Source organism: Rhamphochromis longiceps, linkage group LG7 (assembly GCF_057381845.1).
Source record: "Rhamphochromis longiceps isolate RC_006_pf linkage group LG7, R_longiceps_female_GT1.1, whole genome shotgun sequence".
Classification (NCBI taxonomy): domain Eukaryota; kingdom Metazoa; phylum Chordata; class Actinopteri; order Cichliformes; family Cichlidae; genus Rhamphochromis; species Rhamphochromis longiceps.
The window spans coordinates 11,955,671-11,969,029 of NC_140563.1; the positions used below are offsets into that span (position 1 = coordinate 11,955,671).

At 39.3% G+C, this 13,359-nt stretch overlaps 1 protein-coding gene across 1 annotated transcript in view; it reads right to left on the reverse strand.

Annotated features, from left to right (window-relative positions):
• Nucleotides 1-13,359, reverse strand: part of slco3a1a (solute carrier organic anion transporter family member 3A1a) — a 37,633-nt gene that overhangs the window by 17,677 nt on the left and 6,597 nt on the right. The window lies entirely within an intron of this gene.

Genomic DNA, 13,359 nt, shown 5'->3' on the forward strand with positions numbered 1-13,359 from the left:
AATTATCTAATCAGCCAATTACATGACAGATCTTCAGTGCATTTAGATATGTAGACTTGACCTGCCATAGGGCTGGGCCATATTATACCGTTTACGGTAATACCGGTACAATGTTAGGCAACGATAAGAAAATGAAATATCGCGATAGAATATGGGTGAAATGCGCATGCGCAGTGCCTTTGTTTTCATACGCACATGGCCGAAAAAGCACGGCGGCAACGGAGAATGAGAAGGGGGAAAGAGGATTGTTGAGTGAAACGGATGAACCAGAATTGGTTTTTAAAAATGGTGCAACTTCACTGGTTTGGTGTTTGTCTGTCAGATACACAACAAAGCACATTTTTTTGTAGAAGTTAGCAGGAAGTTAGCTCGCTAGTTTCACTAGTTACCTAAGCATGATAAAGCATGTTCTGACTGAGAGATTTCTGAAAAAATTCAAACGTACAGCTCTGCTATCACTTCCAACATAAATGAAGACAGGAAACTAAAAAGCAATGACGTTGTTGCAAAGCTGCTCTTTTTAACTTCAGTAGATATTATACATGGCTATGCTCAGGATATGTCAGCCCATTTCTACTGGAAATGCCTTTTGGTTAAACTTTCAGCAAGGGATTTGCATTTGCACTGTTAAATGTTTATATAGCTTTAATGCACATAAAAAACAGCTGCTTGTTTAAGTGAAAATAAATTGATGGGTTTTTTTTGCGCTAGTAAAGTTGTGGAGTTGAATTTTGTCTCGCAGAAATTATATCGTCAGTTATATCGTTATCGCAAATTTTCAAATATATATCGTGATATATATTTTTGGCCATATCGCCCTGCTCTAACCTGCCATACTTAAAACCACACATTAGAATGTGGAAGAAAGATGAGTTAAGTGGCTCTGAATGCTGCATAGTTATTGGTACCAAACGGACAGGTCTCGGTACTTCAGAAACTGCTGATCTACTGGGTTTACAGTAGAATGGCTGGATTTATATTGAAATGTAAATATAAATCCTGCAGCAGTTTCTAGCAGGAAAATGCCTTTATGATGCCAGAGGTGAGATGGCAGAATGATCGGACTACCTTCAGCTGACAATAAGTCCACAGTAACATAAATAACCATTCATTACAACCAGGGTCTGCAGAAGAGCATCTCTGAATGTAACACTTGAACCTTTGCAGCAGATAGGACACAGCAGCAGAAGACCACACTGGGTGCCACGCCTAAGAGCTGAGAACAGGAAACTGTGGTTAGCACCTAGCTGAATCTATGAAGAACGGAGGCATTTCTGAAAGGAAAAAGGGGGGTCCAACCTGCTACGAGCAAGATGTGAGTAATGACTTGACTGCTGAGTACCAGTCCATTTTGTGGTGGAGGATTGTTTGGCCTGGGATACATGCTAGTTAATCATTGCTAGCTGGCTGAGGTTAGCTGTTATTGTTCTAACAGGCAAAATCATAAAATACAGTTCGCTTTAAAGGGCTGTGATAGATAAATTTAAGAAACTTTCAGCACACTTCACCAAGAGTCTTAATAATCCTTTGCCCTTTTGTCCCACCTCATCCACAAATTGATGGCCCTTCTTCTTGCCTGGTCAGACAGCTGACTACAAGCTAGAAGTAAGTTAGGGGCAGCTACTGCACACAGCCTGCTTTGTGTCTTTTCCTGAGTCCTCATAAAGATCTCAGAATCTTTTATCTGGTACATTGGAAGATTTCAACTGACATTTAACCAAACTTTGGAAAAGCCAAGAGTTACAACCTCAACAGGCTCAATTTAAGAATGATGATAGCAACAACGAGGACTCAATGCTGTCACCTGCCCTAAACACAGGTGTTACTAATCATATCAACGAAGGCTCTGTGCCCAAGCTGAACAGAGCCTAATTAATGTCATTAGTAACACCTGAGTTCACCTTTCATACCATGGCTGCTGTGAAATACATGTATTGTGTATCTCTAGATAAATGTGTGGGCTGTGCATCAGTGTGTTGTTCCAACTTTGACCTCAGAGCAGAATCATGTCTCTGGTTGGTGTGTGGCTTCAATTTGTCATCACTAAATACAGACTTTTTCAACCACCATCTAGACATGAGCTGTAATAAAAACAGACATTTTACGCAATTCACAAGACGTTGCAATCTTCCTGTAACACTTTGAAAGCAAGCATATCCAGAAATCAGGTCCTGAATCATTTAGGAGTAAAAAGTTACTCAAGCGCTTTCATGTAACAACATTTCTGGGTCTTGTTTTACTGCATCATATCTCTGCCAATAACACAGACAGCCATGCTGTACCTGCAGGATGTTTTTTTTTTTACCATAATGACTCATTACCGGTACCAATTTTCTGAAAATATAAATAAATAATTAAAAGATAAGGAAAACTTTAAACACAAAGGAGCTTGCAGTGTCTTATCTGTTTGACCAGAATTTTTTTCCGTCCATGTTCTTAAATTGTGTTATGACACAAGTTAAGGTTTAAACATTAAGTATGACACATGTTACAAAGATGCAAAGAGAGGGACACCACCTTATACTGATCTTTGTTATGTAAACCCAGCCTCCCTCATGCCAACAGGATTACTGCTAACAGGTAAGTCATGCCATAGTCGCCTCTGAGGTGAAACCTATTTTGATGAGGTACAAAGGCGATTAATGGTCACCAAATCTTTAGCTATCCGTAAGCAAGTACTAACAGAATTAGAAGACAGCCTTCCCCACAGGAAGCAAAGCTTCTACCCACCCAGCTTTTAGTATCAACGTCACCATCACTTGTCAAAGCATTTGCGATAAGCAGGAAGTCTCACTAACTTTCCAAAATCCAGACAGTTGCAAACTTTCAAATGCCTATTAATTATTTTCTAGTTATCCCAGAGGATGTTTAGATGGTTTATTCAAGAGGAAGGAGAATTAAAAAAAAAAAAAAAAAAAATCACTAAAGTCAAAGAACTTAATCAATTTTCTGATCAACTGACTTCAACTTTCCGTTGAAGCTGGAGGAGAGAAAAAGAGTCAGTTTGTTAGTCAGCTGTACCCAATAATAACCTGTTAACTCTACACAGCCATGACCTAAATAAAAAGCCTCAGCTCAAAGTAGGCTCTCAACTCGCATTCAAATGCCATTACATCAGGATCATCCTACTTTAACTTCCACTTACGTCAAATCATGTCAAATTTGAAACCAACCCTTCGCGCACACTCAGCCGGGATCTGATATAAAAACAGCTGCTTGTGTGTGGAAATGGTTTCACTGACTGACATATGGTTGCTACACAGAAACTGCAGCTTGAGGACACGTTTAATACTATTAGCATTCTGACCCTGAGGATGAGTGGGGAGGTTACTGCAGAACACGGCCAGACCTCCACACGGCTGACACACCAGCTTTCCAGCAGGACTTTTCCCCCTCAACACCCCATCACGTTAATCTGGACTCAATTTAAGCCCAGACAGGTCGTGGCCTAAATAGGGCCTCGCGAAAGGCTACACATCCTCACGTTATCACCCTACTGTCTCCTGATACGAGTCTAAAAATTTCCCTCCATGCCACAGGAACACTTCTCCTCCACACCGTGAGCTACATATATAAAACATAATTAGGCAAAATACTGATGTCCATCTCGGCCACTGTATTCAAGTTGGCAAGGCAACTTCTGGCAGCTTCCACAAACCAGCGCCCACTCTTGCATATTATTAATGGATGAATTATAAGTTTGTTAGATGTATTTACACACTAATCAATGTATATGAGTAAAATACTCTTTATATAATATAGGAGAACCACCAAAAAACAAAACAAAACAAACCCCCCCCCAACTAACTGTACCATAAACCAAAACCCTCAAATATTCAGGCATCTCAAATGTGCTTATTTTCTCTTGTATAAACTAAAACTGGATATCACTGAGTTTGAGGTTGCTGGTCAGATACACTTGCTGATATATTGTAAACTAAAAAATTAATCACCACATATAGTTGTCCTGCTTATATTATATATTGTTTTACTATTTTCATACAAACCATTACATGTCTAAGACGTATAAAAACTATATACTATATGATATATCATCTGTGTCAGACAATCTTTATCCTCTTTTATAATTCAGAGGCTGGCACAGCTGAGCTGCCACTTCCCTTTGGATGACAATACAGAGAAAAATCATTTAAGTAAAACACTGTGCGGCGGGATGGTAAAAGAAAAAGCCTTTTATCGAGTGAGATACAAGACAGAGCTGGAACATTGTAGTCCTGTCATGGAAATAAATGCGTTTTTAATCTAAAAAACAAAAACAAAACAATCCCCATCTGGACCTCATACATTATATAAAACAGAGTGAGGCCATCATATTAAACCTTTTGGGAGAGAAAAAAAAAAGTGTGTTCATACCCTGTGTGTCTCCTTACAGATACATGCTGGACTATGGAAAATACATTTTTAAAAAGGCCTAGCCAGAGGTGAAAGAAGCTAAAAATGATTGTTTTTAAAAGTTGTATTTCTTTTCACCACTGAGGCAAGAGTACATTGGTAGTAATAATAATAATAATAATCATAATAATAATAATAATAATAATAATAATAATAATAATAATGGATTGCATTTATATAGCGCTTTACAATTCATTTACTCTCACATTCACACACTGGTGGAGGCAAACCACAGTTGTAGCCACAGCTGCCCTGGGGCAGACTGATAGAAGCGAGGCTGCCATATCGCACCATCGGCCCCTCTGGTCAACACCAGTAGGCGGTAGGGTGAAGTGTCTTGCCCAAGCACACAATGACCAGGACAGACAGAGCTGGGGACTGAACCGGCAACCTTCCGGTTACAAGATGAGCTTCCCAAACCCCTGAACCACGGTCGCCCTAAGAGTTCACAGACTAATGTCTTAACATGTAGCCCCATTTTGAAGATTTAGAATCAAAAAATTAATGCATCAGAGGGCAAATTTCCAAACCTACAGCCAACACTGATGAGAGGTCCTCCCACATACAGTTGTACTTCATAATCCAGGAGGCTTGTTCTAAGTGTGTCTATAATCTGTCTTTTCTTTCACCTCCCAGGTCAATGACAGTATGCTACTTTAGCCTGAAATGCAGTAACTTAATCTTTGAGTCCAATTAACCTTATGTCATTAAACTGTTCCAGGAAGCAGTGAAAGCCCTCATTAACCTAAATGGCACCAGTATTAGCTGGATCTGACCGAGGTGCATTTGTTTTTGTTTCATGTCCTATGGATTTAAATCCACACTCCCAATTAGTTAACCATGCCATTATCAGTATAATGATCAGTAAGGCCTTTTCTGGAAATTGCAGGATAGCAATTTCCAAATATTTGGGTAATGGATGCTTTGAATGCTATTACAACAATAATGATGGTCTTTTTGTGCTGTACGATTACATAAGCAGACTGGGCATGCTTTCAAACATACTACTGATGTGACGCTAGAAGCTCAGAGGACTCGGCCAGACTGCAAAGTCTGTGAACGCAGGGTCAGCAGAGGAGGACAGACACAAAGAGACAGAGGGAGAGAATGACGGGTAGATGGTGTGTAGGAGTTAATGTAACAGAGTGAAGCCTGGTCATACAGTGATCCGTTTGTAATCAGCTTTTAGACGCTGGAGCTGAGACGGTGCAAGACACAGTCTCCACTGTTGAGCAGTGGGCTGCTTGGATCAAGGCAAGGGGCAAAAAGACCAGCGCATATATGGTCTGTGCTGGAGAGCTGCAGCTGCTCTATTGAAGACGAGGAGCACAGAGAGGTTCTGGACTCTCTGACAGCAGCTGGTAACAGCTTCTTCAGCAGGTGGTTTGGCTTAATTATTAGAATAAAGATGCCAGCAGCCCATCTCTCCTTTTTTCCTCGGAAAGATGGGAGAAGCAGGCACATAAAAACACAGCCAAGTGTACAACATCATGTCCGCCACCAAATAAAATGGAGCACTAATTGTGCTGCATCCTGCGGAAAAGGAGAACTGATGTGGAAGATATGATGAGTGAAGTGTTTTGAGGACAAATAAAAGGCAGAAAGCATTTGGGCAATGTCTAAAATCATATTTCTATCCAGACCCTAAACTCTGTCACAGCTCTCTCATTCTTAATTTTAGAGTTAGTACAACGCACTGTGAGGAACTCATCTGTGACCTCATCTTTAGGTGGGATTTCACTACTTACTGAAGGAATTTACTGTAAGTGATAAGAGACTGACTGAACAAACTACTCTTTTAGGTCTTATACTAATGTCTCAGATCAGTGTAATTACAGTCTGAGTCAAAATGAAACCTTAGATGGGCGAGGTCATCTTAGACATGTGCAACTAAGAAACAGCATTAACAAACAAAGTCTACTCAAACTTTTAATCTTTCTGCTAGTACTGATTAATCTGTTGTGTATTATTAATAACTGTTTAGTCATTTGGTGTGTGAAATATTACATAAGTGTTACATAACACTAACGACATTTTTTCAAAGCCTCTAACTTGTGTTTCTTGTTTTTAAAACCAAGTCCAAAAACCAAAAGACATTCAACTTATAATGACAAAAAGTCTTTTTTTTTAACTTTCTTTTTAAATTAATTTTAAGTACTTAACACAGAAATCAATCATACAATACACTCTGGACTCTTACTTTGGAGAAGAATATGATCAATCCATCAGCCATTTTGCTGACTCAGCCTCTGAGGACAACGGCCAAAATTTCACCTTAGCCAGCAGATATCTGGGCCAAGAAGTGTTCATGGTCATTGTTAATGAATGGAGAAGCTAAATTGCTAATAGCAAATGGTTAAAGGAGTGCAACTTGTTCAGGTTAAAATTATACAATCCCTATTTTGCTCCAAGGGAGAGCAACAGGAAACCAAAGCCTGTTCAAACATGATCAGAAACAGACACCGAAGCTAAATCAAAATCTTGTCCCTTTCAGATTATCCTTCTATGCAGATAATATGTCAATCAAACTGCAGTGTCACAGAAAGCCTTCTGATTCAACACCTATTGAAAGGAGCATAACACAGTGGGACTGGAGAAATAAATAAAGGCTGACTGAGTCCAACAGTCACTTATGATTACTGCCTACTTATTGATCAGAGTCCATTTAATTAGGCACTGTTATCCTTCAGTCTCTGCCATCACTGATATGGGGGATTAAGTGCTGAACATGCTTCTGTGTAATCCTAGGAGCCCACAGAGCAACCACTTACGCACCACTCAATCAATGAGGTTTGGGATTTGTGGTAAAGCCATGTGAATCCATGTAAGACCTTGTCCAAGGAGAGGGCTTGCTATAAAGTTCTTAAAAAGGACAGGTACAGGTATGGAAAGTCAAAGGTGTATCTGTGTGTGATTTTTGTTTTTAAGATCAGACTAGTGGCTGTATCCATCACTGCATCAGGATAGGAAAAATTCCACCCCCAAAAAAAAAAAAGAAACACAGAAGCCTAACAACCGGACGTTTCTGTGGCAACAGTCTGTTGATGCCGCTGTGTTTATGATCTGTCTCATCCCACCTCTTATCCCAGTGCTCCTCCCTCAATGGATGACAAAAAAAATCCCCTTTTTAATCAGCAGTGACGGTGCCTGACCCAGATTGCCTCTAGAAGACTGCCTGGCTGCAGAGTCGGCAGGAATTCGTGATGAAGAGGAAAAGGTGTCACAAGCATGTTCAGACCAAAACAGTGGCTGTGAATACAGCAGGGTGCCAAAAATACAATAGAGATAATAATGAAAAAATTAATAATAAGATCAGATGGGTTGCAGCCAGGAGCTTCAGTGTACGACTGTGTAGGTTTCAGTGACAGAGGTTAAGGCTTTCATATCATGCCATCCTGTGATGATCCATATCATCTGACCTATTTTTTAAAGGCCAAATGTACACTTTTTTTCACTCCTTGATGGTGCAATTGCAGACTGTAAAAGGTCTTTCACCATCAGCGGAACTATAAAAAAAAAAAAACAGTCACAAATTGGTCAAACTCTGCAGATGTGTATTGCATGACTGATAGTGTCGGGAACAAGCAGCTAGAAGGACGAACCTATTGTCTCAACCGTTTGTTCAGTTTTGTATGACAATCTGACTTGAAACCTTAATCTTAAAGGTTAAGGATGGGACTCATGTTAGCATGGTAGAGTTGCTCTGAAGGTGCACAGGACTGTAAAAGAGCCTTGTCAATATAGTAACTGTCTATTGAATGCTCATTAACTGGCTAATTGTTTCTTCTCTCACTATTCTCACACTATTTTTCACACATTTTAAGGTGTTTATCCTTTGTTTTTGTTTTTTTTATTTGATTCCTTTTAAACTTTGTAAATGTAATTAAATTACAACAATTTAGTTGTTAACAAGTGAAACTGTTTATCTTTACATCTAATCGGCCCAGCCAGATATAAAGTGGAATAATCACAGCATGAGTGCAATATTAAATACAAAAACAACAAATTGACAGGGAGGTGATTCACTTTAGATGACGAGTGCTCCTACTACACAGCAGAAATCTGGAATTTTACAAATCACCCCTTGTGCTAAATTCACACCAGTGTGAGGTTAATGAAACATTATGAGATAATTTTTCAAACTGGCCTCATTTGATTCCTCTAGATAAACAAACTCTTTAATTGGCTCTCATTGTCTGCAAACAGCAGCTTGTGCAAAATCTAACTATAAACTGATCAGTATGTCTTGTCTTATCGCTGCACGGGACTGAGAAATTACCTCATTAGAGGCAGGAATGGCGGAAGACTTGCATCAAACAACTCCTTTTACACAAATTTAACGAACCTTTCACTCAGGGCAAGTTGCTAATCAATTATAGTGATTTCCCCATTTACCAAAACTGGAGCACTGTTAAGGGTGCAGACTCCCACTGCTCTGCACTATGTCTCCTTGCTTCCTCTCTGACTCTTACTTGACGTGCTACTCAGAGTATTCAGGGATAATTAGTGATTAGCTCTAGGACCGCATGTTGTTGACCGGTTGGATACAAGATAATCTCGTGTTCATTGCCCTCTATAGCCTCTAGAACCAGAGTAGAAGTAACTGAGCAGGGAGTACACTGTATCAGGGCCTGCAACTCAATGCACTGTAAACTCCTCTATGCCAATCAGCCTGTAGAGCAGCAGACGGTTGCATGCTGTCACATATGGCGGACAGATAGTGTTCATTACAGTGATGCAGGGAAGCAGCGGCTCATTGATGAAAGGTTAATGCAACCCTATTTATCATCTTGAGATAAACCAAACTTCTGTTGCTAGGCAAACTTTGCATGCAGCTTATACCATGGATGGAAAAACCCATTTAGGATCTAATCCTTCAAGATGACATTACCATGCGCCGACTTTAAGTAGCTTATATAAACGCCATACCACAGCAGTGGTTTGGATTCAAAGCATTTTAGGAGGAATGTTGACAAGCTTCTCGAGGATCCCTCCGAGACCGTTGTCACTGCAACCACTCAACAATTTTCTTAACAAACCTGAAGCTAAATTTATCTCTGAGGGGCTAAAGTAAACAAAAATGGTAAAATATGTAGGTTTGAATAAATTAGCACTACATTTTGCCCTAGATAATAATGAGGGCTGAAGATAAAATACAAAAAAGTGATTGGAAGAAAAGTACAAAGACAGGAAACACATTTTTAAAGACTTTCCAGGTAGAAGTCTCTTTGGTATGATGTGGCTGTGAAAGTTTACCACAGCTCTTTGTCAAAAGGAGACAGAAACACCTCTCTGTGTGAAAGGAAGTTGTACACAAACAACAAGTGGAAAGTAAGACAGGTGACAGCCACACAGACCACCACAGTTTAGCGGCATAGAATAAGATAGAATTGATCTTGTAAAGGAAAGTTTGTATGTAGGCCGTAAGAAACCCCCACCCCAAAACTTATAATCACTACAGTAATGCGTAAACACTTTCTATACAGGTGCAAGGAAGCTTTCCTGCAGGGAAAGAAGGATGTTGGTTGCAGCCATATAATCTGTGGTGCTAGCACTGCCAATTAACCACACTCAGCAAACTAATCTATTACTGTGTCTGTGATTATACATGCAATATTTAACCATATATGTTCAACTGAACTCCATTTTGACTATTTGTAACTTTTAGACTTGTAGATTTGTTCCGACTTTTTTCCCTCCCATTTACCCAATTAGGAAATTAGTCACCAGGAACTTCCCTACCCAAAGCTTAGACTGAGAACAAATTTGTGCTTATAACTGTATGAATCACAGACTGTGATGTTTGTTAGCAGATTAAATCACGGAGACCACAGATTGCTAGCTAACAAACTGCTTTTCCTAATAGTGTTTTCATTATGTTTTCAGTGATGACTGTGGCCAATAGGGCATATACAAATGTTCTCTCACTATTCAGACAGACAAAGACATTTGAACTGCAAAGATAATGAGCACTGTGAATGATATAAATAATTTTAACCTACAAATTTATTCCTGAATGTGCCATATTAGTTGTCTAGCTCCAGAAATGATTGAAGTGGAAGTTTGATTCATTATCCTAAAATAACTACATCATTTTTTTTTATCCATTTCATACTTCCACTCAACCCTTGTGTGTACTATACTGCAGGCAACGCATGCTTTACATTACGATGACGTAATCAGAGGCTGTTTAAAACGTCTGACACCTAAACAGACAGCTGTGTGAAGTCAGTAAGACACACAACATCAGCTCTAGAGGCTTCTGTGTGACTGTCCTGGACACTGTATTTATGCAGTTGGGGGTCCTGTGGGAAGAGCCAAAATTAGAAGTGAATAATGAAAGGTCATGGAGCAGTGGGAATAGAGATCCTGTTGACGCAATCTGCCATTCATATTTATTTCCTTTGGCCAGCGACCAGTGGCTACATCTAGACTGGAAAACAAACCAAGACAACAGCATCCAATAAAATACCTGATGATGCTCGACTCCGCGGTGGCAACGTGATTCAAACTGACTTCTTCAGAACACTAAGGTACTTTCTTTTAAGTAGAACATGTAGCCTACCACTTACCAATGGAGGCTTAGCAAAAAAATAAATAAATCTATTAACAATGACAGAAAACATATTATAATCAGAAAGAGACCAAAAAGCTCTCTGAAGAGTCACAACAGACCAGCCTTTAGTGTGTTTTACAGTTGTTGTTAAAAGAGTAGAGACACATGTCTGCTGCAGTGTACACAGTAAAAGTAGGAAGGCAGAGCCTCTCGAGGAGTTGTTTTTCATAGGCCTGTGTGGTATGCGTGAGCGTTCCGGCCCAGTCAGACCCACCTCATTGCTGGCTGGTTGGCATTCCTGCCTAACTCTGTAATTATGACTCCTCTCCAGGCCTCTATGCTACACTCTCCCTGAACCACTGTACTGAACATGGCGCGAGACCTGCCCTCTTCAAAGGTATGTGCTCGTCACCTCGCCATTTAGTTCAGACCTTAACAATAACTCATCACTGGGTGGAAATATGCTTTGACAACAGTGACGGGTAACAGCTGTGCTGAGATAAAAACACCATCACTTACAGATTAGGATCATTAATTGTGCCGATATTTTTCAAACTGGGGCTGAGCTTAAAATGATATGATAGTGAATTAAACAATACGTAAAAACATATTTCTTCTGCTTTAAATCCTGACTATTTGTTAACACTTGCAAGTGTGAACGTGTCCAAGTCTTAATGTATCATCATTCTGCTGAAAATGAGACAGCAGTGGCTGCAGAGGAAGCTTTACTGTGTGTGCTAACACATCTGCCTGCGACTGCTGTGAGAACTATGTGTTAAAAGTAAGGTTTTATTGTTAAAGAATTAAAAGGCGTGCTCTTTATGTTATGAACATTTCCTAAAAACCAAGCCTAAACTCCCCATCAAAACACTCTCTGCAAACCTTTCTGCAGAGGTTAAATAGCCTGAAAAAGATTAGAATTGGAAAGGTGTTAAAGTATTAAATAAAGCACTTTTTTAAAATTAAATAATCTTGCTATGTTCACTTGATGGTCTATGATCCATATGATCCAGCTTAGAAGAAGCTGGAAGCTGAACTGCTGAACCATTTTTTCATTAATTATTTCACAAAGTGATGGATCCTTGCCATCTTTACTTCTCTACTTTGTTTTTGCTTGTTGTAAATTACTTGTGTCATTAGTTTTGATCTATTAAACCAAGTGTTTTGATTATTATGTATGTATATGTGTCAATAAAAGAAACTAAAGAATCTCTTGTTTCTATTATTGCCAATTTAAGGTATAGTGTGTATTCTGCTTTTATTCATTTTCTACACAGATGATCTTTACTGGTGTGTAGGGAGCTAAAGTGAACTATGAAACTGAAGCTCAAGACATTGGCCACAGAACCTGTTTAAAATTAATTAATGTGCAGTAAATAACCAAACACAGTGGAAGAACAACAAAGACTTATGAAACACAACTTGGTGTGTTTCTCAACATTGTTATTGCTGAAGTAAACTGAATGAATAATCCAAAAATGTAACAAAATATGAAAGGAAATTCAGACAATATACACCATTCATGGAGCTGGGGGCACATGACAAGCCTGCAGCAGAAGGATTAGGACGATCAGCTGAGCACGACTCAATAACACATTGTTCCTCGCTGCTCACCGCTTGTTTTTCCTCCAGCTCTCCTAGCAGCTTATCAGAGGAAGGCAGGACCAAATCTCTCCCCCCCTGTGCCTACCAAACTTCAATCACTCACAGTCCACTTCCCACTATAAACCGATTACAAGCATCGACACTGTGGTGCGAAAATGTTAAAGCCTTTTGTGATACTCTGAGCTCTGTTTGAAATCATAGAGCTCCTGACAATGTGCTTTTTAAAAAAAACAACAACAAAAAAAACACGTTGAAATAAACACAATGACTGGCAATCAAGAACATCAGCTTTGGCCATGAGATTACAAAGCACACTGCTGGCTTTGTCCACAGGTCACATCTGTATTGGAGTGACACACAGCACGCTGCTGTGCAAATGTATCAGGAAGGGTGTGTACCAGCCTGAACTCATCCTACATTCAGGCTCTCATTGTCTCTGCTGCACACTGGTAACAAACATTGCCTGCTATTCAGACACATCTCATGCACTCTATCAAAGGTTGATGTTTCAATCTGGATAACAAATTACAGGCCCAGTCAAAACATAGAGACAGACTGATTGGGATTTTTGCCTGTGGTTTACATGTAAAGGGAAAGATTAATCATGCATAACTGTAAGTCAATGAAACCTTTTTTTTTAAATGAATACACTGAAAAACTTATTTTCAATTCTGTATGGTGTGTGTGTGTATGTATATCTATATCTATATATATATATATATCTATATATATCTATCAAGAACCTTACTAGTCAAATTTACAAATTGTAAGGCCTCAGATTTAGT